The sequence below is a fragment of the Phyllobates terribilis genome, unplaced genomic scaffold (assembly GCF_046119375.1).
Source record: "Phyllobates terribilis strain yellow unplaced genomic scaffold, ASM4611937v1 Scaffold_3__8_contigs__length_932513732, whole genome shotgun sequence".
NCBI classification, from domain to species: domain Eukaryota; kingdom Metazoa; phylum Chordata; class Amphibia; order Anura; family Dendrobatidae; genus Phyllobates; species Phyllobates terribilis.
Window position 1 is genome coordinate 710,367,874 of NW_027362763.1, and position 25,459 is coordinate 710,393,332.

At 42.8% G+C, this 25,459-nt stretch overlaps 1 protein-coding gene across 3 annotated transcripts in view; it reads left to right on the top strand.

The window, feature by feature from the left end:
- The window catches only part of TRERF1 (transcriptional regulating factor 1), a 153,082-nt gene that overhangs the window by 27,064 nt on the left and 100,559 nt on the right, over positions 1-25,459 (top strand). For 2 of the 3 annotated variants that reach the window (XM_073672014.1, XM_073672017.1), the window contains exon 2: positions 15,609-15,684. The exons of the other annotated variant lie outside the window; for it this stretch is intronic. The gene's annotated coding sequence lies outside the window, so the exon portion shown is untranslated. The remainder of the gene's footprint in view (positions 1-15,608; positions 15,685-25,459) is intronic. 3 annotated transcript variants of the gene reach the window in all.

Genomic DNA, 25,459 nt, shown 5'->3' on the forward strand with positions numbered 1-25,459 from the left:
CTTATTACACAGTCGGAATGTGTTGGGCTATAGTCAGTCAATGGATCCTCTACTATTGGTTGTACATTAATGACCTATAAGGAAACTTGTTTAAAGGAATTGTCTAAATTATTGTTGTAAAAGTGGAGACAAAGCATTTAAAATAAATTCTATTCACCTAATTCCCCCTACCATCCCAATGGCTACTCTCTGGTGGTCCTGCCAGTTTTTGTTAGGTCAACATTACATTTCTCGGTTCTTGTACGGACAACAACTTCCTGACCGCCCATGGGTCTCCTGACCCAAACGACTAGCCTGATGACATGGTGACCCAAACGAACAGCGGGAAAGGAATATATGAGGCTGTTCGGATCAGGAGAACTGCGATCTGTCTGGAAATTGCGGTCTGTGAAAAGCGGATGCATGAAGCCAAACTTAGCTGCTCTCCAGTGATGATGATCCAACCACGCACACGCGACTACTACAACCAATGATAGAACAGTTGCCCTGCGACCACTAATGCTAGTGATTGGCAGGACCACCTAAGTTGGTGGGGAATAAGTAGAGGAGTATAGGGTATTTTACTACTTGCTTGCTTTGTGAGCAAACTAAAAAAAAATTGGATATCTTCCTTTAAGTTTATTGGGGTTGCATATCCACTTGGGATCATTTTCTATCTAGTGGCCCCACAGCTGGCACTAGTGGCCCCACAGCTGGCACTTCTCGGGCATTATTGCACTTTAACATATAGAGTTGCTTCCTGAACAATTGACTTCAGAAGTTTTTGGCTTCCTCCGTGGCACAATGACAGCGGCAACAGTGGTGACGGCACCGATCTGTTCATTCAGCGTCTGGTTCTGGAGAAACGTGAGAGATGTTTCTTTAATGTAAAACCACAGGAAGACGCTTTGAAGCTTACGGTTCTAGTTTGGTTTGTACTATTAGCTAGGCCATGTACATTGTGGTTTATCATTGTATGTCATTATACTGTACATGGTGTATCAAAAGCACATTTAAAGGGTTTTTCTAGGATGTACCATTGATGGCCTATCGGTGTTTGATCCCTCGGGGGATCAGGCTCTCTTGACCTGGCCTGCTTTAGTGCATACTTTTCTTAGATCTCTGCATTGTACACTTTCTCATTTATTCCCCTCGGAAGTATATAGATAAGTTAATGTTTTCCCGTTCTCTCTGGTTAAAAGGCTGTGATTACACAGTATGACACTGTCCAATTAATGCTGAGAATCTCAGATTGGATCATGGTGGATAAAAACTTCAGGAGTATAGATAAAAGAACTTGAAATGTATAGTATGGGGTTCGTACCGAACACCTAGTGTCCAGTGCTGAACTCCAACTCTCAAGTCTAAATTAAATTGTTTTCCTTTCTTGCCTTTACTATTCAGCCGTTTCATAGTTGCGTCTGTTTTTGGGGAATATTTATGGCCACCAATGTGGCTGAAAGTTGTATAGCATTGATGCACACATTTGGCCAGTCTGACTTTTGTTCTCATACTCGATAAATCTATGTGACCAATAAGCCGAAAATTCTTTAATAGGCCCAAGTATTGGCACCATAATGAGCCCTAAAGGTCCAGTAGAATACACCCCTATTTGGAGGTTATTTTCTAGCCATTTACTTGTCAATAGTGTCTACTCTTTGAAAATAACATATTGGGTTGTGTCACAGGCTGGATTTCTTTCATCTTAGATGTCCGTGCAAATCCGTCCAAGATCAGACCGCAATGCATGGCCTTGCCGCGGCTCTCCCAACTTGAGCAAGAGAGCCTCATAAAAATACTTGAAACTGTCACACTCTAGTCTGGAGACCCGCAGCCAGTCTGTGCAATAGCGGTCCAGTCTCGGAACGATGTGCACGGACATCTGAATTGGCCTTTACATTGGAGATGTTTTTTTATTTTGTTGAATGATTTCCACTTATGATCTCAGGTTCGCCCTGTAGTGAGAAAGACTAAGAAGCTTTACTGTTCTTCCTCTTGCCTTTAAATAATTAGATATGAGAATTTGCTATTGATCATAACAGAACTGATAGTGAAACTTTATGTATAACTAACCCTTCTGAATCATTAAAGTGAATATGTCACCATATTTCACAATACACACTAGTAAATAAATCTCAGACCTGCTGGGATTAGTGTATTTATTTTGAAAATCCATGTCAGAATAACTGTGTAATGACCGCTGTTACGGATCCGGGTGGTGGAACCTCTGTGCTGCGGTGCAAGGAGGGACCAGAGGGGCGTAACTACACCGCGTGCAGAATTATTAGGCAAATGCGTATTTTGATCACTTTGATACTTTTTATACATGTTGTCCTACTCCAAGCTGCATAGGCTTGAGAGCCAATTAGCAATTAATTAAATCTGGTGATGTGCATCTTTGTAATGAGGAGGGGTGTTGTCTAATGACATCAACACCCTATATAAGGTGTGCTTAATTATTAGGCAACTTCCTTTCCTTTGGCAAAATGGGTCAGAAGAGAGATTTGACGGGCTCTGAAAAGTCCAAAATTGTGAGATGTCTTGCAGAGGGATGCAGCAGTCTTGAAATTTCCAAACTTTTGAAGCGTGATCACCGAACAATCACGCGTTTCATGGCAAATAGCCAACAGGGTCGCAAGAAGCGTGTTGGCCAAAAAAGGCGCAAAAAACTGCCCATGAATTGAGGAAAATCAAGCGTCAAGATGCCATTTGCCACCAGTTTTGCAAAATTTCAGAGCTGCTACGTTACTGGAGTATCAAAAAGCACAAGGTGTGCGATACTCAGGGACATGGCCAAGGTATGGAAGGCTGAAAAACGACCACCTTTGAACAAGAAACATAAAATAAAACGTCAAGAATGGGTCAAGAAGTATCTTAAGACTGATTTTTCAAAGGTTTTATGGACTGATGAAATGAGCGTGACTCTTGATGGGCCAGATGGATGGGCCAGAGGCTGGATCAGTAAAGGGCAGAGAGCTCCACTCCGACTCAGACGCCAGTAAGGTGGAGGTGGGGTACTGGTATGGGCTGGTATCATCAAAGATGAACTTGTGGGACCTTTTCGGGTTGAGGATGGAGTGAAGCTCAACTCCCAGACCTACTGCCAGTTTCTGGAAGACAACTTCTTCAAGCAGTGGTTCAGGAAGAAGTCAGTATCGTTCAAGAAAAACATGATTTTGATGCAGGACAATGCTCCATCACATGCATCCAACTACTCCACAGCGTGGCTGGCCAGTAAAGGTCTAAAAGAAGAAAAAATAATGACATGGCCCCCTTGTTCACCTGATCAGAACCCCATAGAGAACCTGTGGTCCATCATAAAATGTGAAATCTACAGGGAGGGAAAACAGTACACCTCTGGGAACAGTGTCTGGGAGGCTGTGGTGGCTGCTGCATGCAATGTTGATCGAAAACAGATCAAGCGACTGACAGAATCTATGGATGGAAGGCTGTTGAGTGTCATCATGAAGAAAGGTGGCTTTATTGATCACTAATTTTTTTTTGTTTTTGTATGTCAGAAATGTTTATTTCTAAATTTTGTGCTCTGATATTGGTTTACCTGGTGAAAATAAAGAAGTGAGATGGGATTATATTTGGTTTTTATTAAGTTGCCTAATAATTCTGCACAGTAATAGTTACCTGCACAAACAGATATCCTCCTAAGATAGCCAAATCTAAAAAAAAAACACTCCAACTTCCAAAAATATTAAGCTTGGATATTTGAGTCTTTTGGGTTGATTGAGAACATAGTTGTTGATCAATAATAAAAATAATCCTCTAAAATACAACTTGCCTAATAATTCTGCACACAGTGTAGGTATCAACTCGGACCGACCAAGGTCTTACGGCGGCTCAATCGACTCCGTGACCAGGGAAGGACCGAGCAGAGGGACCAGGTGCTACTCTGGGGACCGACCTTGTATGAGAGCAGGTGACTCCCACGGGTTAGAAGGCAGGGACTGACCGGTACAGCAGATGAGCACGGCAGGCAGGCAGACGGGTGATCCGGGTAGACAGACTGGCAGACACAGCAGGTAACAAGCAGGAGCCTCCAGATAGGCTGACCTTTTGGCACGGCAGGTAACAAGCAGGAGCCTCCAGGTAGGCTGACAGGTCGGCACGGCAGGTAACATGCAGGAGCCTCCAGGTAGGCTGGCTGGTAGGCAGCGCAGGTAACAGGCAGGTGCTTCCAGGTAATCAGGCGGGTAGGGCCCCTTGACAGACTGGCGGACTGGACTGTAGACAGACTGTCGGGCTGGAGAGCAGAGAAGCTGGCGGACAGGACTGGTAGTCAGGCTGGCGGACAGGGCTGGTAGTCAGGCTGGCGGACTGGACTGGTAGTCAGGCTGGCGGACTGGACTGGTAGTCAGGCTGGCGGACTGGACTGGTAGTCAGGCTGGCGGACTGGACTGGTAGTCAGGCGGGCGGACTGGACCTGAGGGCTGAAGCAGAGTTACCCACAAAGCTACAACCTTGCACGGACACCTCCATTTTGGAGGAGGTGCCTTTTATATGAGAGGTCCTCCGGCCATTGGCCGGGGACTCCTTAGGACGGCGCGCGCGGCCCCTTTAAGAGGGAGGGAGCTCACGTGCGCCCTAAGCACAGTGCCCGGGAAGCTGCGCGCGCCGGCAGCAACAGAAGTGCCGGAGGACGCCGGGCAGGGAGCGTGGCGGTAAGTGGGACGGCGTCTCTGCCTTTCAGGGGGCAGAAACGCCGATACTACAACCGCTCAATCATCTTGATTGACAGCTCCTCAGTGTCCCTCCTCCCTGCTGACATCTCACACTGCTCAGTCCAAGTTGCAGCTGTAAATACATCACTCTCGTCAGCTTTAAGAAATCTAGTTAATATATACATTTTGTATTGTGAAATCTGGTGAAAGATTTGCTTTAAAGGGAATGTTACCTTTACCTCTAATTGGAAATATAAAGAGAGGACCTCACCCCCATGTTAGTAAGATATGAGAGCCTCTGCAAAGGGCAGCACCGACCCTGGAGGTCCACTGAAGACTATGCAGTCATTGATGTTGGTAATTATACGTAATGTCTCATTTTCAATACATAAGAGAATTTTTGCATACTGACAGGTGAAAATAGTTCTATGTGGTTACTGGAGTGTCCCCTATCTACAGCCAGAGTTACAACCCAAACTTAGGCCAAATAATTCACATTCCACTGCATCTAATGATAACTTCCTGTATATAATCTATATACCCATGCCAATTACATTTTACCTATACAGATATTTAACCACTAAAAGTAACCAATAACATTTCCTATTGAGTGACAGCAAGCAGAGGTCCTTAAAACTGCAAAAAAAAATTATACGGAAGGTACCGTATATACTGTGCATTGTGAAAGTATTTGGCTCCCTTGAACTTTTCTACCTTTTGCCACATTTCTGGCTTCAAACATAAAGATATAAAGTTCTAATTTTTTTGGGAAGAATCAACAACAAGTGGGACACAATCGTGAAGTGGAACGAAATTTATTGGATATTTTAAACTTTTTTAACAAATTAAAAACTGAAAAGTGGGGCGTGCACTATTATTCGCCCCCCTTGAGTTAATACTTTGTAGCGCCACCTTTTGCTGCAATTACAGATGCAAGTCGCTTGGGGTATGTCTCTATCAGTTTTGCACATAGAGAGGCTGACATTTTTGCCCATCCTTCCTTGCAAAACAGCTCGAGCTCATTGAGGTTGGATGGAGGGTGTTTGTGAACAGCAGTTTTCAGCTCTTTCCACAGATTCTCGATTGGATTCAGGTCTGGACTTTGACTGGGCCATTCTAACACCTGGATACGTTTATTTTTGAACCATTCCATTGTAGATTTTGCTTTATGTTTGGGATCATTGTCTTGTTGGAAGATAAATCTCCGTCCCAGTCTCAGGTCTTTTGCAGACTCCAACAGGTTTTCTTCCAGAATGGTCCTGTATTTGGCTCCGTCCATCTTCCCATCAATTTTAACCATCTTCCCTGTCCCTGCTGAAGAAAAGCAGGACCAAACCATGATGCTGCCACCACCTTTCTTGACAGTGGGGATGGTGTTTTGAGGGTGATGAGCTGTGTTGCTTTTACGCCAAACAGATCGTTTTGCATTGTGGCCAAAAAGTTAAATTTTGGTTTCATCTGACCAGAGCACCTTATTCCACATGTTTGGTGTGTCTCCCAGGTGGCTTGTGGAAAACTTCAAATTAGACTTTTTATGGATATCTTTAAGAAATGTCTTTCTTCTTGCCACTCTTCCATAAAGGCCAGATTTGTGCAGTGTACGACTGATTGTTGTCCTATGGACAGACTCTCCCACCTCAGCTGTAGATTTCTGCAGTTCATCCAGAGTGATCATGGGCCTTTTGGCTGCATCTCTGATCAGTCTTCTCCTTGTTCGAGATGACAGTTTAGAGGGACGGCCGGGTCTTGGTAGATTTGCAGTGGTCTGATACTCCTTCCATTTCAATATGATCGCTTGCACAGTGCTCCTTGAGATGTTTAAAACTTGGGAAATCTTTTTGTATCCAAATCCGGCTTTAAACTTCGCCACAACAGTATCTCGGACCTGCCTGGTGTGTTCCTCGGTCTTCATGATGTTCTCTGCACTTGAAACAGAACCCTGAGACTATCACAGAGCAGGTGCATTTATACGGAGACTTGATTACACGCAGGTGGATTCTACTAATCATTACCAGTCATTTAGGACAACATTGGATCATTCAGAGATCCGCACTGAACTTTCTGGAGTGAGTTTGCTGCACTGAAAGTAAAGGGGCCGAATAATATTGCACGCCCCACTTTTCAGTTTTTAATTTGTTAAAAAAGTTTAAAATATCCAATAAATTTAGTTCCACTTCACGATTGTGTCCCATTTGTTGTTGATTCTTCCCCAAAAAAATAGAATTTTATATCTTTATATTTGAAGCCAGAAATGTGGCAAAAGGTAGAAAAGTTCAAGGGGGCCAAATACTTTCACAATGCACTGTAAAAATAAAAATATAGAGGCAACTAAAAGGAAAAGGATCCTGTCATCATTTTTTCACATACTAAACTGCTGCCACCTCCTAGTTTTCTGAACAACTTTCTAAATGTGCCCCCTAATCACTACCCGGCATATCAGACAGAAATGTCTTATTCTCTCCCGAAATGTGTTCCTAGTGGGCCAGCTCAATCCACCCTCACCGCCTCCTGCCAATAATCCAGCGTCTTTGCCTGTGATTGATGTGGATGATGTCCCCTAAATTATTTTACATATAGCTGTAAAAGGGGCTGAAGTATTGGGCCGGTCGGACGCACCAAAGATGGTCCGGGCCCTCCCACTCATCCAGTCAGCGATAATTAACGTGTACGAATTCCTTTTTCTATGGTGTTCCGCGCTGTTTTCGAGGCTTTATGATGGGGTGGCATGGGAAGACCTGGTTCTCTTTAAGTTGCTGACAGCAAAATATCACTTCTACATTGCTATTTCAAAGAATATCTATAAGTCTGATATTGTCCACGACAAAATGTAAAAGATGCATCACCACGCACAAGAAGGCAAACCAATCAACCATGCTGCGGGCACAAGGATGAAAGGACACATTACTTCAGTTGAGAAATACATAAAACTGTATAAAAAAAAGTGTGTATGGGGGAAAATAATCCCAAACTGCAGTAATGCAGTGGCGAAAAAGAAAAGCAAATAGTGGGTGAACCAAATTGTGCTGCGGAATGATTACATAAGTGTATCAGTCAGGTACATCAAGAGTGCATATTGAGGCCAGCAAAAACAAGTAAATAACTAGAAGGAAGATTGTATCTGCCGGAAAAATTAAGTTATAAAGGTCGATAGCAGCACATTGAGCTAGATGTAAAAATCCCAAATGGTATATGGGGGTTCACCCACCAACGCACACCTGACGTGCGTTTCGCCAACAGCTTCATCTGGGGTGGAAGAATCAAAAAAAGAATATTTAGATGGAACTGGAGTGAACTTTTACTTAAAAGGGAATTTGTCATTCCAAACTGATGGTGTAAGCTAAGCACTTAACCTTCTAGGGTATGTAACCCCTTGACCAAAGTGGTCAAACTTATAAACATAATTTTGATCTTCCCTCTATTTGTGCCTATTATGCTTCATCATTCAACTTCATGGTTATAAGTTTGACCACTTTAGTCCTATAAGCTTTTGAACTGTACCGCTGCACCGCACTTTACTCATGTGATCTACTGGTGTTGGTAGTGTTTGTCCTTGTACCCATTATGGTATAACATTATATTTGGTCACTGGGACTGAGTAGCTTTTTGCACTGCACTTTATTTATGTGATCAATTAATATTTTACTAGGTATTCTGTCTTATTTAGCACTTTATATTTATCTATATACTGTGTACACTTTAGCTACATGGCTTATATATGTATTTCTTCTACAACCCTTGCGTGTGTTATTCTATTAGTACTGCATAATTGCATTAATTTCCACAATTCATATCTCATGTATTGACCACTTGGTTGTATGAATTGATTATGATATGTCTAATTATTTTCTGCATTGCACTTTATTGATGGGTCCATTATTTGTGTAGTCAGCTACTGCTACTCTGTATTATATTTTTTTATATAGGACTATGTCCTTTTCATTCTATTTACATATTAGTTATATTTGACTTGCATGAATATTTTTCAATGTACTCCCTTTCTGTTGGAGTTCATGTGGGAGAGATTGTTACCTTTATTTTTCTGAGTAATGTAGTAGACTCTGCATTTGTTTTTTCCTTTTAATATACATGTGTATTTATTGTCTCCTGCTTGGATTAATAAAGATGCTCCTGAATAAATATTTGCCCCTCACTATTTTTCCTGCACAAAATGTGACCCACACATTGTGTCCCTCTTATGGTACATGTCCTCCACGCTGCCCTTTCCTTTCCATTCTGAGTCCCCCCTTCACACTGTCCTCTCACATGGTGTCCCCCCTATAGGGCCCAGTCTCTATACTGTGCCCCCTCATCACACTCCCTCTCCTTGGCTTATTGTTCCCTCCTGTCTGTGACCTTACACGTTCACCCCATGCTACTTCCCACACTACTTAGTTTCTATTCTGTGCCCACTCACACTTTTCTCCCCCCATACTGTCTCCTCACACTATACCCCTCAATCGTCTCCTCATGCATTTTCCCCTCCACCTTCATACCATCTCCTGTCACATCACCTCAGCTAATCATACTGTCTCCTCATATATTTACCCCCTCACTGTCCATACTGCCTCCTCACACCCCCCCCAATTCCCCATACCATGTCCGCATCCATCCCATCACCCTCACTCCCCATACTGCGTCCGCATACATTCTTCCCCTTGCTCCCCATACTGTGTCCACATACAGTTTTTCCCTCATTACTCATACTGTTGCCCTCACCCATCCCCCCCACTCACCATACTGTGTCTGCACCCATCCCCCCACTCACCGTACTGTATTTGCACCCATCCCCCACTCGCTTTCCATACTGTGTCCGCATACATTTTTCTCCTCACTACTCATACTGTGTCCGCACCCATCCCCCCACTCGTTCCCCATATTGTGTCCATATACATTCCCCTCCTTCACTCCCCATAATGCATACGCACCCATCCTCCCCATTTTGTGTCTGCACCAATCCTCCCACTCACCATACTGTGTCTGCATCCGTCCTCCCTCATACATTTCCCCCCTTATTCCTCATACTGTGTCCGCTTCCACCCCCCCACTCATCATACTGTTTCCTGACCCATCCCCCCACTCACCATACTGTGTTCGCACTCATCCCTCCATACTGTTTCCTCATATATGCCCCCATATCATCTCTTCCTCTTCATACTGTGTCTTGAAGTTTGTCCTGCTCCCCATATTGTGTCTGCACCTGTCCCTTCTTTGCTCCCCAAGCTTGTCCTCAAATCTCCCCCACCCCAGTTATACTAAATCTTCCCCACCCCCTGTTACACAAAATCTTCCCCACCCCTCTCCCAACACTAAATTTCCTCCCACACTAAATCTCCCCTCCAATACAATAAATCTTCAGTGTCTTCAGCTCCGCAGGGGCACTTACCACTAACACGCACGTCAGCAGCGTGATAACATGACCTGATCACGCTGCTGACGTTGCCTTGACCTGGCGGTCAGAGCTACAATTGTACTCGTGTCTGAAAAACGCGAGTACAATTTTTCACTGGGAGCAGGCTCACTGCACCTGTCATAGCTCTGCCGACTCCCAGTCCGGGGGATGGCAAAATGCAGCCGCCGGGGGAGACACCTCAGACCACCACATTAGGCGTCCCAACGGCGCATCCCTGATGGCTGCGCCTGGGACAGATGCCCCGCCTTCCCCACCATAGATACGCCTCTGTGTCATGCGTATGTTACGCTGCAACGCAATAACATCGCGGAGACTGCTGATCAGCAGAGACATCCAGGATGTTACCAGGAAGGAGTCGGTTTGCAGGGCTCTGGTCCAGCGGCCATGGACTACTGATGTTACCATTGGACCAGACTCCTGAGAATCGTTTTGCTCAATTTTACAGAGTTCAATGTCTGAGCCCCTTTACAGAGTATTTTGACCACTGTATAAGAAAGTAATAAAGCCATCGTTTGTTGATGATATTTACTTATGGGCTCATGTGGTGTCTTTTAACCAGATTTCGACTTAATTCATGTAAATGGTTCTAGAAATAGAATTGATGGCCGTTTCAAGCTACAGATTTTCTCTGTGCTGTTCTTTTTTCAATTTCCTCTTACTTTGTTGTTGCATTTTCCTAAATTTATTTAGTGTAATAATTTTAACAATTTTTAGGGCCGAGCTATTTATCTGGCTATCTTTATCACTGTATTTATTTATATATATATATATATATATATATATATATAATATACAGTACAGACCAAAAGTTTGGACACACCTTCTCATTTAAATATTTTTCTGTATTTTCATGACTTTGAAAATTGTACATTCACACTGAAGGCATCAAAACTATGAATTAACACATGTGGAATTATATACTTAACAAAAAAGTGTGAAACAACTGAAAATATGTCTTATATTCTAGGTTCTTCAAAGTAGCCACCTTTTGCTTTGATGACTGCTTTGCACACTCTTGGCATTCTCTTGATGAGCTTCAAGAGGTAGTCACCGGAAATGGTTTTCACTTCACAGGTGTGCCCTGTCAGGTTTAATAAGTGGGATTTGTTGCCTTATAAATGGGTTTGGGACCATCAGTTGTGTTGTGCAGAAGTCTGGTAGATACACAGATGATAGTCCTACTGAATAGACTGTTAGAATTTGTATTATGGCAAGAAAAAATCAGCTAAGTAAAGAAAAACGAGTGGCCATCATTACTTTAAGAAATGAAGGCTAGTCAGTCCGAAAAATTGGGAAAACTTTGAAAGTGTCCCCAAGTGCAGTTGCAAAAACCATCAAGCGCTACAAAGAAACTGGCTCACATGAGGACCGCCCCAAGAAAGGAAGACCAAGAGTCACCTCTGCTTCTGAGGATAAGTTTATCTGAGTCACCAGCCTCAGAAATCTCAGTTTAACAGCAGCTCAGATTAGAGACCAGGTCAATGCCACACAGAGTTCTAGCAGCAGACACATCTCTTCAACAACTGTTAAGAGGAGACTTTGTGCAGCAGGCCTTCATGGTAAAATAGCAGCTAGGAAACCACTGCTAAGGACAGGCAACAAGCAGAAGAGACTTGTTTGGGCTAAAGAACACAAGGAATGGACATTAGACCAGTGGAAATCTGTGCTTTGGTCTAATGAGTCCAAATTTGAGATCTTTGGTTCCAACCACCGTGTCTTGTGCGACGCAGAAAAGGTGAACGGATGGACTCTACATGCCTGGTTCCCACCGTGAAGCATGGAGGAGGAGGTGTGATGGTGTGGGGGTGCTTTGCTGGTGACACTGTTGGGGATTTATTCAAAATTGAAGGCATACTGAACCAGCATGGCTACCACAGCATCTTGCAGCGGGATGCTATTCCATCCGGTTTGCGTTTAGTTGGACCATCATTTAGTTTTCAACAGGACAATGACCCCAAACACACCTCCAGGCTGTGTAAGGGCTATTTGACCAAGAAGGAGAGTGATGGGGTGCTACGCCAGATGACCTGCCTCCACAGTCACCAGACCTGAACCCAATTGAGATGGTTTGGGGTGAGCTGGACCGCAGAGTGAAGGCAAAAGGGCCAACAAGTGCTAAGCATTTCTGGGAACTCCTTCAAGATTGTTGGAAGACCATTTCCGGTGACTACCTCTTGAAGCTCATCAAGAGAATGCCAAGAGTGTGCAAAGCAGTCATCAAAGCAAAAGGTGGCTACTTTGAAGAACCTAGAATATAAGACATATTTTCAGTTGTTTCACACTTTTTTGTTAAGTATATAATTCCACATGTGTTATTTCATAGTTTTGATGCCTTCAGTGTGAATGTACAATTTTCATAGTCATGAAAATACAGAAAAATCTTTAAATGAGAAGGTGTGTCCAAACTTTTGGTCTGTACTGTATACATATACATATATATATAACTGTAACGTATCTATTTTATTCGCCGTGCGGTATTACTTTGTGATATCTCTGTTCTTCTTTCTAGTGTCTATTTTTGTAATTGTTATTTCTGTTCTATTACTTTATTTCTACGTTTTGATGTCTCTTTTCGCTCCACACTTAGACTTGATGTTTTGAGGAATAAGAAATGTAGATATATAGATAAAAAAAACAACAATCTGGTTGCTATGGAAATACCATATTAACTTAAAACAGGAAATTAAAAACAGGAATTGAAAAGAAATTTCAATTGTGTCCAAATTATAATTGTGTTTTCAGTTTTATGTTACATAGGTACATAGAATATTTATATCTAACTATGCATTTTTCTGTTCGTTGTTATATCTATATATCTGGGCAGTGCTGCCTCCTCTTCTCATATACACATACACACTGGGGAAAATAAGTATTTGATACACTACCGATTTTGCAAGTTTTCCCACCTGCAAAGAATGGAGAGGTCTGTAATTTTTATCGCAGGTACACTTCAACTGTGAGAGACAGAATCTAAAAATAAAAACCAGAAAATCACATTGTATAATTTTTGCATAATTAAGTTGCATTTTTCTTCTTGAAATAAGTATTTGATCACCTACCAATCATCAAGAATTCTGTTTCACACATACCTGTTAGTTTTTCTTTAAGTAGCCCTCCTACTCTGCACTCATTACCTGTATTAATTGCACCTGTTTGAACTCGCTCTCTGTATAAAAGACACCTGCCCACACAATCAATTACACTCAAACCTCTCCACCATGACAAAGACCAAAGAGCTGTCGAAGGACACCAGGGACAAAATTGTAGAACTGCACAAGGCTGGGGTGGGCTAGAGGACAATTGGCAAGCAGCTTGATGAGAAGGCAAGAACTGTTGGCACAATTATTAGAAAATGGAAGAAACACAAGATGACTGTAAATCTTCCTACTACTACACAGGAGGACCTGGTCAATCACCTGAAGAGAGCTGTGACCACAGTCTCAAACATTACCGTTACTAACACACTAGGATGTCATGGATTATAATTCTGCAGGTTACGCAGGGTCCCCCTGCTCACGCCAACACATGTCCAGACCTGTTTGAAGTTCGCCAATGACCATCTGGATGATCCAGAGGAGGCATGGGAAAAGATCATGTGGTCAAATCAGACCAAAATAGAACTTTTTGGCATCATCTCCACTCGCTGTGTTTGGAGGAAGAAGAAGGATGACTACAACCCCAAGAACACCATCCCAACCGTGAAGCAAGGTGGGAGAAACATTATACTTTGGGGATGCTTTTCTGCCAAGGGGACAGGACTACTGCACCATATTGAAGGGAGAATGGATGGGGTCTTGTATCGTGAGATTTTGGCCAGCAACCTCCTTCCCTCAGTAAGAGCATTGAAGATGGATTATGGCTGGGTCTTCCAGCATGACAATGGCCCAAAACACACAGCCAGGGCCACTAAGGAGTGGGTCCGTAAGAAGCATTTCAAGGTCCTGGAGTGGCCTAGCCAGTCTCCAGACCTGAACCCAATAGAAGATCTTTGGAGGGAGCTGAAACTCAGTGTTGCCCAGCGACAGCCCCGAAACCTGAAAGAAGATCTGTATGGACGAGTGGGCCAAAATCCCTGCTGCAGTGTGTGGAGACTTGGTCAAGAAGTACAGGAAACGTCTGACCTCTGTAATTGCAGACAAAGGTTTCTGTGCCAAATATTAAGTTCTGTTTTTCTATTGTATCAAATAATTATTTTGTGCAATAAAATGCAAATTAATAATGTACAAATCATATAATGTGATTTTCTGTTTTTTATTTTAATATTCTGTCTCTCACAGGTGAAGTGACCTACGATAAAAATTACAGACCTCTCCATTCTTTGTAGGTGGGAAAACTTGCAAAATCGGCAGTGTATCAAATACTTATTTCTCCACTATATATAATAATAATCTTTTTATTTATATAGCCCCAACATAATTCCGCAGCTCTTTACAATTCAGACAATTTACTGACATTATGGGCACTGTCCCCATTGGGGCTCACAATCTACATTCCCTATCAGTATGTCTTTGGAGTGTGGGAGGAAACCAGACAACCCGGAGGAAACCCACGCAAAACATGGGGAGAACATAAAAACTCCTTGCAGATGTTGTCCTTGGTGCTAACCACTGAACCACCGTGCTGCCCAAATATATATATATATATATATAATATATATATATAATATATACAGGGTAGTCCAAAAGTAGGTGGACAGAAAGTGTAATAAGGTTATGAAGGTTATGGAACAGTCACAGGAGATAAGTATCTCGAAATTCTAATGAATCAAGTTGTTCCCCAGTTACAGCAACAGCCTAATTCACATGACCTTTATTTCCAACAAGATGGGGCCCCTCCACATTATTCAAGAGTGGTCCGCGAGTATCTTGATGAAACATTTCCTAATAAATGGATTGGCCGAAGAGGCCCACTTGATTGGCCGGCACGTTCACCAGACGTGACCCCAATGGATTTTTTCTTTTGGGGAGCACTCAAGGACAAAGTTTATAGTCGAAAACCAAAAAGTGTCAGTGATTTGAAAATGACATAAGAGATACATTTCAAGAAATTAATACCCGAAGAGACTTGTGCAAAAAAGTTTGTCGAAGCGTGAAAGGCGACTTCAAACTGTGCAAATTGTAATGGAAAACAGTTTGAGCCCCTGCGGTGATAAAATTTAAGGGCTTTTGTATTATTGTTCAGAATAAAATGTAATTGTCAATGTTATGCTTGTGTTAGTAAATATAATTTTATATATAAATCAAAATAAATGAATAAATGTTATTATTTTCTGGCCACCTACTTTTGGACCACCCTGTATATATGTGTGTGTTATGTATATATATATATGTATATATATATATATATATATATATATATATATATATATATGTGTATGTATATATATATATATATATATGTGTATGTATATATATTTGGTTATTTGCTTTCCATATATCTTCTAATTCTATATCCCCCAAGCTTCTCTTCATTATTTTGAAAATATTTTAGTGATTTTCTCGTTCGTGATGTGTAATTATTGCTTTTTTTACTTTTATTGCTTGCAGAATTTAACAAATCTACAAGACGAAAGTTTGCCCGAATTTTATGTTTAATCACAGATGAATTTCAGAGTTTTATAAGGTAACCAATTGTGAAGAATATTCAAGATAATCCCATGTCAAGCATTGTGCCCTGTTTGGCGGTGATTATAGAGAACTTCAATGTACAGTGTAATTCAACACTCCGGCAAGGGAGAGGGCCTAGAGGCAGGGAGGTACATACCTCACAGCAGCTGTGAGTTGCACAGAACGACCCCCTGTGGACACAGCCATGCGGCTTCCTTTGTGTCAGATATTATAATTCAACACTGAGTTATGGGAATACGATACATCCCAGTGATACACCGAGTAGATTTTTGGAAAACCAAGTGAATGGGGAATGTCACCCTGGCTTTCAGCACAGTCCAGCTCGTAGGGAAAGGGAGATACCTGGCACAGCCTTGCGGGAGCCCCTAGGGCCCCGTTGCTTGGTATCCACGCATAGCAGGGGCTCGGCTGGATCTGATGACACCAGAACCGGCTCCCTAGGACCGTCTATTAAGGAGGTGTAGCCCATTTTAGTTTTTAGATTTTATAGCTGAGAGAGACCAGGGGTGGAGATTTAAGTCCAACCAGGGGGCATTAAGGGGAGTGACCCAGAGAGGTTAAGAGCCCCAGCAGCCCTGGCTCCATTGTCTTTTTCCTTGGGAGGTCGTGACGTCACGTCTTGTGGGAGAAGTCCTGCAACAAAAAGAGATGGCCCCACAAGCCTCCCATGTGGCAGCCCTTCCCCCGAAAGCCAGATCATCCATCTGACTGGTGACTGACTCTTAATAACTGCTTTGTACAGTTGTGCTGAAAAGTTTACATACCCCGGCATAATTTTTCCTTTCTTGGCCTTGTTTCAGAGAATATTAATGATATAAAAAAAAACTTTTTCTCTACTCATGGTCATTGGTTGGGTGAAGCCATTTATTGTCAAACTACTGTGTTTTCTCTTTTTAAATCTTAATCACAACCAAAAGCATCCAAAGGACCCTGATCAAAGGTTCATTTACCCTGGTGATTTTGGCCTGATAACATGCACAGAATTTGACACAGATGGGTTTGAATGGCTACTAAAGGTAACATCCTCACCTGTAACCTGTTTGCTTGTAATCAGTGAGTGTACATAAAAGTTGAGTGAGTTTCTGGGATCCAGACAGACTCTTGCATCTTTCATCCAGCCACTGACATTTCTGGATTGTGAGTCACGGGGAAAGCAAAAGAATTGTCAACGGATCTACGGTAAAAGGTAATTGAACTGTATAACACAGGAAAGGGATACAAAAAATATCCAAGGAATTGATAATGCTAGTCAGCAGTGTTCAAACTGTGATTAACAAATGGAAAATCAGGGGCTCTGTAAAAACCAAACCACGGTCAGGTAGACCAACAAAAGTTTCGGCCACAACTACCAGGAAAATTGTTCGGGATGCATAGAAAAACACACAAATAACATCAGCTGAAATTCAGGACTCTCTGAAAACTAGCGGTGTGGCTGTTTCAAGATGCACAATAAGGAGGCACTTGAAGAAAAATGGGCTGCATGGTCAAGTCGCCAGAAGAAAGCCATTACTGCACAAATGCCACAAAGTATCTCGCCTACAATACACCAAACAGCACCGAGACAAGCCTCAAAACTTCTGGAACAAGGTGATTTAGAGTGATGAGACCAAAATGTAACTTTTTGGCCACAACCATAAATGTTACATTTGGAAAGAGGTCAACAAGGCCTATGATGAAAAGAACACCATTCCTACAGTAAAGCACGGAGGTGGATTGCTGATGTTTTGGGGATGTGTGAGCTACAAAGGCACAGGAAACTTGGTAAAAGTTGAAGGAAAGATGAATGCAGCACGTTCCAACATGTCAACGATCCAAAACACAAGGCTAAGTCAACCTGTCATTGGCTACAGCAGAACAAAGTGAAGGTTCTGGAGTGGCCATCTCGGTCTCCTGACCTCAATATCATTGAGCCACTCTGGAGAGATCTCAAGCTCGCAGTTCATGCTAGACAGCCCAGGAATTTACAGGAACTGGAGGCTTTTTGCCAAGAAGAATGGGCAGCTTTACCATCTGAGAAATTAAAGAACCTCATCCACAACTACCACAAAAGACTTCAAGCTGTCATTGATGTTAGAGGGGGCAATACACGGTATTAAGGCCTGGGGTATGTGAACTTTGATTAGGGTCATTTGGATGTTTTTGGTTGTCATTAAGATTTAAAAAGAGAAAACACAGTAGTTTGACAATAAATGGCTTCACACAACCAATAACCATGAGTGGAGAAAGTTTTTTTGTTATCATTCATATTCTCTGAAACAAGGCCAAGAAAGGAAAAAATCTGCCTGAGTATGTAAACTTTTGAGCACAACTGTATCTTTTGTACCCTTACTTTTGTTTTTGCAACTCTGACCATTGTGTATGTATAACCTTTATATATGTAGTGTATAGCCTAGTGTGCCCCTAAGGTGATTAAATATATAATTTAATCTTGGGCTGCTCTTTTATCTCGATCCATGAACTCTCACATCCGTTGTTTGGTCCAACGAACACGCTACCTGGCTAGTTTCTAGCCCGATATAATTCTGTTATATCTAATAGAAACTGGTGGCAGCTCTCCCAGGCCAACCAGGCTCTGCTTCACTGGAGCTAGTGAAGGAGCCTCTCAGCCTGTCAGGGGTGTGAGCGATTGTGGTGCCACATCAGTGACTGAGTGGGCCACCTTTTCTCAGTCCCTGGTGCCTTTCTGTACCCGTGTGGACAGGGGGTGTCTGTGTAGAACTGTACCAATCTGACCTTACGCGTCCTCGAGGTGGTGCAGAACGTCACGTTGGTGCAAACGGCAGATCCATATCACATGATCCATCTAACGTAATAGTGAAGTCAGGCGGGTGGCAGGCTGTGGATCTATCACAAGTGGTGGCAGCGGTGGGATTCTGTGGGGTCTCTCTGCTGCCATTTTTTCACATTGGTGGCACCGGTGGGATTCTGCGGGGTCTGTCTGCTTTATAGAAATCTCATGGCCATTGTGCTGTGTTTCAGATCCGCAACATGTCAGTTTCTGAGTTCTTATGTGTAGGTTTTCTCCATAGAATTGTATTATTTATTATTTATTTTTTTAACGGCCTTCGGCTCGTTCTCGAGGCATGGTGACTTGATACATGAACAGTCTGTAGGAAGATCGATCTTGTGAAAGTCTAGATAGGTCCACCAGGGTCTTCTTCGCTGTTATCTTGAAAGTATCAAACCATCGGGTTGCTGGTCTTCCTCTTCACCTTGTTCCTTCTATTCATCTGACCATGATGTGATTCTGCAGTGATTGCTTTACTGGTATGATATGTCCACAGTAGGCAACTCGTAGCTTGGTGATCCTTGCTTACAGTGACATGTCTAGTTTGATTTGTTCCAAGATTGATTTGTTTGCTCTTCTTGCCATCCATGGTATTGATAACATCCTTCTCCAGCACCACGTTTTGAAATCGTCATTATTTGTGGAAAATCCACAAGTAAAAACAAATATGCTTTTCCACTGCGGAAGCGCAATATAATAGCATGTAATCCACACATGACTGTATCAATAAAGATTTGGAAAATCCAGGAAATATCAAAAAACAAAGCAGGTTTATTTAAAGCAAGACATACCAAAAAGAACAGAATCAAAAAACGCGATAGAGATGCAGTGGGAAACACACTGAAAAATAACAAACAAATAACCTAATTTACCCAATAGGTGCAGAAAATCTGCAACTTCAAATACTCATATGGGGAAATTAGCCTACGAATAATTCTTGCACATTGCGGATAAAATCCTTAAAAATGTAATCAAGTTATTTTATGCCTTAATGATTAGCTGCACAGCAATACTGTCATAAATTCCAATTCCTCTGAAGTTATTAATTAACTTTCCTGTATTGGCCCGGCTAGGAGTTATTTATTAATCTATTATGGGGCAACAATTTATGCAGGGAAATATTAATTCTTGATATATATATATATATATATATATATATTTAATTTTTTTCCGGGAGAACGGACTGTAATCTGTTTGGGTGTTTGGGTGAGACTGCACTGACATATGTGCCTGCTAAATAAACTGTTTGCTGTGATACCATTGTGCCCAGTAGAGGCTGTTTTTGGTTTTGAATCCTTTTGGAGTTTTATGAAAGCGATAAATCTGCACCTGCTTGGTCATTGCTTCAAGGGATTAAAAACCCAAAACAGCCTCTTCTGGGCACAAATGTATCACAGCAAACAGTTAATTTACCAGGCACATATATGTCAGTGCGGGCTCACCCGAACTGATTACAGTATGTTCTCCCAGAGAAAACTTCATACACAGAAGAGGCCTGATCCCACCAGTCATGGTATCTCCTTCAGCCTGAGCTCCAGCGCAAAACACGAGTGTTCAACTATGGGCACAGTTCACACTGAACAGGCTGCAGCTTACACACGGTTCGCTGCAGCAACCGCATCGGGAGCAGCTCCGACAACAGCAACAGCAGATTGATTTACTCAGAGGTGATTCGTGGCACGGCAGCAGCTCCGATCCCAATGTCAGCTGATGATTTCTCTGTCCGGAAGGCGGTGAGGAGAGCCTTGCAGAAGATGACCCCAGGTGGTGACATAGAGGCCTTTTTAACCGTTTTTGAAAGGGTCGCCGATAGAGAGAAACTCCCGCCAGAGCAGTGTGCGGAAGTCCTGGCGCCATACTTAACGGAGGAGCCACAAAAGGCCTACTATCATTTGGCCTTACAGGACGCTAAAGAATATGAAAAATTGATAACAGATATTTTGGCGCACTTTGGGGTGACAAGGTCTGTCAGGGCACAACGGGTCCACCGCTGGGCATATCACCGTGACAAACCCCCTATCTCCCAAATGTTTGACCTGCTGCACCTCGTCCAAAAGTGGTTACAGCTAGAGTGCTCTACCCCAGCGCAGATGGTGGAGCAAGTTGTAATGGAGCGGTTCATGCACTCCCTTCCGAGCCCGATGCAGACTTGGGTTGCCCAGGGAGATCCCTGGAATGCCGATAACTTGGTTGGACTGGTCGAAAGATATCGGGGTCAACGGGTCCCTAGGGAGGCAGCCCATTCCATACTGGGGGCGGAGGTTTAAAAGGAAGTGGGGCGTCCAATAGGGTGGCAGATGTTCAAGGCCCTCTTTAGGGGTTGTATTTTGCTGGAAATGTCACAGCCCAGGTCACATAGCAGCTCATTGTTCCCTGACCACCGAGCAAATGTACTGCAGCATGGGACGCCGGTGATCATTCTATGCATATCCAGCTTATAGTGTGGTCTCTCCACCCGACAAGGGGCCCCAAGCTTGTCTTGTAAAAGTGAATGGCCTGCAAATGACTGGATTACTAGACTCAGGGAGTTTGGTGACCCACGTGAGGGCCACAGTCCCTCTCGAATTGATCCCTGGGAAGAAGGTTAGTGTCTGCTGCATTCATCGGGATGCTAAAGACTATCTGGGGGCCAGAGTGGTCATTGAGACGGCCTAAGGTACCCATGTGGTCGGCATGGTCCCTGATTTGTTGCACCCAATTATCATAGGATGACACTTTGTATTCTTTTGGGACTTGTGGAGAGGGGCGGAGACCTCGATTACTCGGGTAACAAACGGGTTGGCCTTAAAAAAGTCTCACCAACTCCAAAGTCTGTCGGGTTTCCCTTCTGTGTAATGGGAGAAGAGGAGAAAGTAGTATCCCCTGAGGTAGACATTCCTGAGATAGGGGTGACCAGATAAAAATTTGGGTTCTCCCAACATAGGGACCTATCTCTAAAAGAAGCGTTCAATAAGGTAACGGTTATTAACGGCATAGCGCAGGAGTCGGGGGCTGACACCTGGTTTCCTTATTTTTTGTTGAGTGGGGACTTATTGTACCAAGTTAATAAGGTGAGCGAGTAGATAGTGCAGCAGTTATTGGTACCAGGACCCTATAGACAAAGGGGGTTGGACAGAGCTCAATCACATGTCTTAGGTGGCCATCTGGGAGTGGACAAAACTCAAGAACGAGTCATGCAGAGTTTCTATTGGCCCATATGTCACAGAGAAATCCTAAGATATTGCAAGTCCTGACCCAACTGCCAATTAACCGCTACCACCTCTCAGTTCTAAAATTCTCTCATGCCGATATCCATCAAGGCAGGGCAACAGAGGTATCCCATTGAACCTCCATGTGGGCTGGACAAGCCAGAAGGGGACACTGAGGATGTCACAGTGGCAGGGACACTGTCACCGGCCCAGAAACAACAGTGCCAAGAACTGCTTCAATGGAATTTGGACCTGTTCTCGGAGTTGCCAGGATGTACGCAGGTGGTTGAACATGAAATCTTGACGGAACCACATGTACGGATGCCTGGGGGAGAGTTGTGTTTCTGCAACAACCATAGGAAACTAAATGTGATGTGGAAATGCGATGAGTATCCGATGCCCCACATCGATGATCTCGTAGCGAAGCTAAGGTCAGCCAGATACATCACCATCCTGGACCTAATGAAAGGTTACTGCCAAATCCTTCTCTCTGAAAGTGCAAAGGAGAAGATGGCCTCTTCTACACCTGACGGTTGCTTCCAGTATACGGCTGTGTGCCCACGATACGTTTTTCAAGCTTTTTTGCAGCGAAATTCAGAAACGCTTAAAAAACGCTTGGTAGAAGGTCTGCCATGTTCCCCAATGATAATCTGCATGTGCTGTGCACATGCTGCGGAAATTTCCGCTGCGGGTTATCATAGCGGAAAAAAAACGCAGCACTACCAATTATTTTGCGGTAGCGCTGCGTTTTCGCCGCCATTGACTTGCATTGGAACGCATGGAATCCGCATCACTGCATCTGTACATGCAGATTCCATGCGTTTCAATATGCGGATGGTACCCAGGTCTGGAAGACAGGAGACTCTCCTCCGGACCCGGGTACCATAGAACCTGTGCAAAAAAAGAATAAAATAAAAAATAAATATGATACTTACCTTCTGATGGCCCGCGGTGTGCTTGTCTTTGCTTGCCGGCAGATCGCGGTGGACTGAAGGACCTGCGCTGACGTAATTTAGTCATGTGACGGCAGGTCTTTCAGTGTACCGCGAGCTGCCGGCAAGCCAGGACGGATCGAATAAAGACTCCGGGGGCCATCAGAAGGTAAGTATATAGTTATTTTTTACCATTCTTTACGGTCACACTATATAAATCCATGCCGGTTGCATGGATTTATATAGTGTGACCAAGTTGTCAAGCACTTTTCCAAGTGATGCTAAAATAGCTTGGAAAGCGCTTGACAACCCGCATGCGGAAATGCATGTGAAGAACGCTTCACTTCCGCATGTCCCTGGCAGGAAAACGCATGTACAATCCGCATGTACAATCCGCATGTACAATCCGCATGCGTTTTTTCTGCCAGGGAGATGCAGAAATTCTCAGGCAGAAATCCGGAGCATTTCGGCATCGTGGGCACATAGCCTACCAGAGTTCCATTCGGGCTGCATGGAGCCCCAGCTGCATTCTGGATCTTAGCCCCTCACAAAAAGTACGCCGCAGCTTACCTCGATGATATTATGATATTCAGCCTGGATTGAGGAAGTCATCTGCAGTAGGTCCAGGCTGTGCTGGATGCGCTGAAGAAAGTGGGGTTTACCATAAACCCAAAGAAGTGTGCCATCGGGAAAAAGAAGGGAAAATACCTGGGCTACATTGTCAGAAGAAACAAAGTAAAGCTGCAAGTGAATAAGGTGGAGGTAGTCCAAAATTGGCCGAAACTGATCTCCAGGGAACAGGTTCGGGCATTTCTGGGAATGGTGGGATACTATGAGTGGTGTATCCCGAATTTCGCCATGATAGCCGCACCTCTAACCGACCTTCTTAAGGGCACGAAGACGGAGATGGCCAAATGGTCTCTTGAAGCAGAGATGGCCTTCCAAGAGTTGAAACTCAGGGCTACAGGACTTCAACTTTCATGTGGAACACAGGCCTGCACGGTAACGCAGATGCGCTGTTTAGACTTCCCTGTTTGGTGACTGAAGGTTCCCTCTATTTAGGACAGATTTTCGAAAAGGATAACAATAATTAATAAAAATACAATAAATATGTAAGAACATAAAATATTAACATTTGGTTTGGAAATATTTTGACCTCCGCAATCCCGCAAATCCCCCGGTCATTTGAGCTGTGTGTACTTGACTTTACTGATCCCATTTTGGGATACTTACATACAACTTTTTGATACATTTTTTAACTTAATTTTATTGTGTGAGGCTAAGGGCCAAAAAACAGCATTTGTGTCATTTTTAAAACTTTATGAAATGGGGATTTTTTTTTTTTTTAAATAAATTGCGTTTTCATTTTTTTCCTTCTCATCTTCCATAAACTTTCTCCTATTATTGACTTAACCGTATTAGTTTTTTGTTGGGACAAATAGAAGCCAAAGAGTGGGAAATATTGAGTGAAACCCAATTGCAAAAATGATTTTTAACCTTTTTTTTTGTAACAGTCATTAAATGTGACTGTTTTTTTTTTTTTACACCGATGCATGTATTTGGGACTAAAAGTAATTGTTGCATGTTTTTTATTTTTTTAAAGTGTAGCACCATTTTCCTTCTATATCTTGTGTGTTGCACTGTTTATTGCTGAATATAGAATCGATCAGTCAGCTCGCTGCGACGGCCTAACGGAAGCCATAACTCTTTTATCTGTCTTTTTCTGAGCTCCTCTCAGTTGCTTTATGAGAATAGACCACATCAAAATTGAATGTGCGGGGATACAGAGTCTGTAAAAGTAAAACAGTGCAAAATTTTTATTGAAACCCAATTGTAAATATGATTGATTTTTAGCCCCAAATGCATTTAAAGAATAAACGTCTTTTCTTTTTTTTTCCCCATAAATTAATAGTACACATGAAAATAAGAAGCCTTGTAATATATATTTAATAGAGAAATCTGCTTCTTTTGCCTTCTGTACTGATCATTCATTCTCAATTTACTTGACTACAGATTTTCCCATTCCTGAAATAGGAGGTGACAGTTGGTGCTCATAAAGTTCTACAGAGAACTAGAATTTTCATTTCAGGAGAACTTGCAGCAGAATATCTGTGTCTGCCTCTGGCTCCTCCCTCCTCCTCACCCCTCCCCTTTCCGTAGAATTTTATAAACACCAACTGTCATCTCCTATCTCAGTAATGTAAATATAGATTTTACCCATGAATTGAGAGTGAAAGATCAAACCTCATGGAGAAAGAAGCAGATTTCTCTGATACGATTTATTCTAAATATAATTTATGACGCAAAAAATTAAAACGACGGTTACTCTTTTAGAAAAAAAAAAGCATTGAGTGAATAGTATCTATCTATCCATCTATCTTATTTAGTTGGTGCTGAGCTTTCGAGTACCGTATATATTCAGTAAGGTTATACATTCAGGCATCTCCAGTAATTCTACATTGCTGCAATGTCTTTACTATATATTCTGTGACATGGAAAAAGTGATGAGTGTCAGGTGTTGTAGCTTCTCCATTACATTATAATGATGGGTTTAGGAGGACAGAAATACTCCGGTGGTGATCTTAGTTGGTGATGACAACTGCAGTTAGTCACTGGCTCACTTAAAGGGGTACTCCCATTTCCAAGATCCTATCCCAATATGTAATAAGTGTAATAATATTACCAAATACTTCCAATTAGAAATGTAGTATAGTCCTTCTGATTCGCTTTGTCACTGTACAGTAACTTAGGCATCCACGGTTACGACCACTAACAACTAGCCATCTAACTAACTGTCACTATATGAGTAGTTGTGACCATGGATACCTAAGCTACTGCAATGCCCTGCACATGGATTAAGTG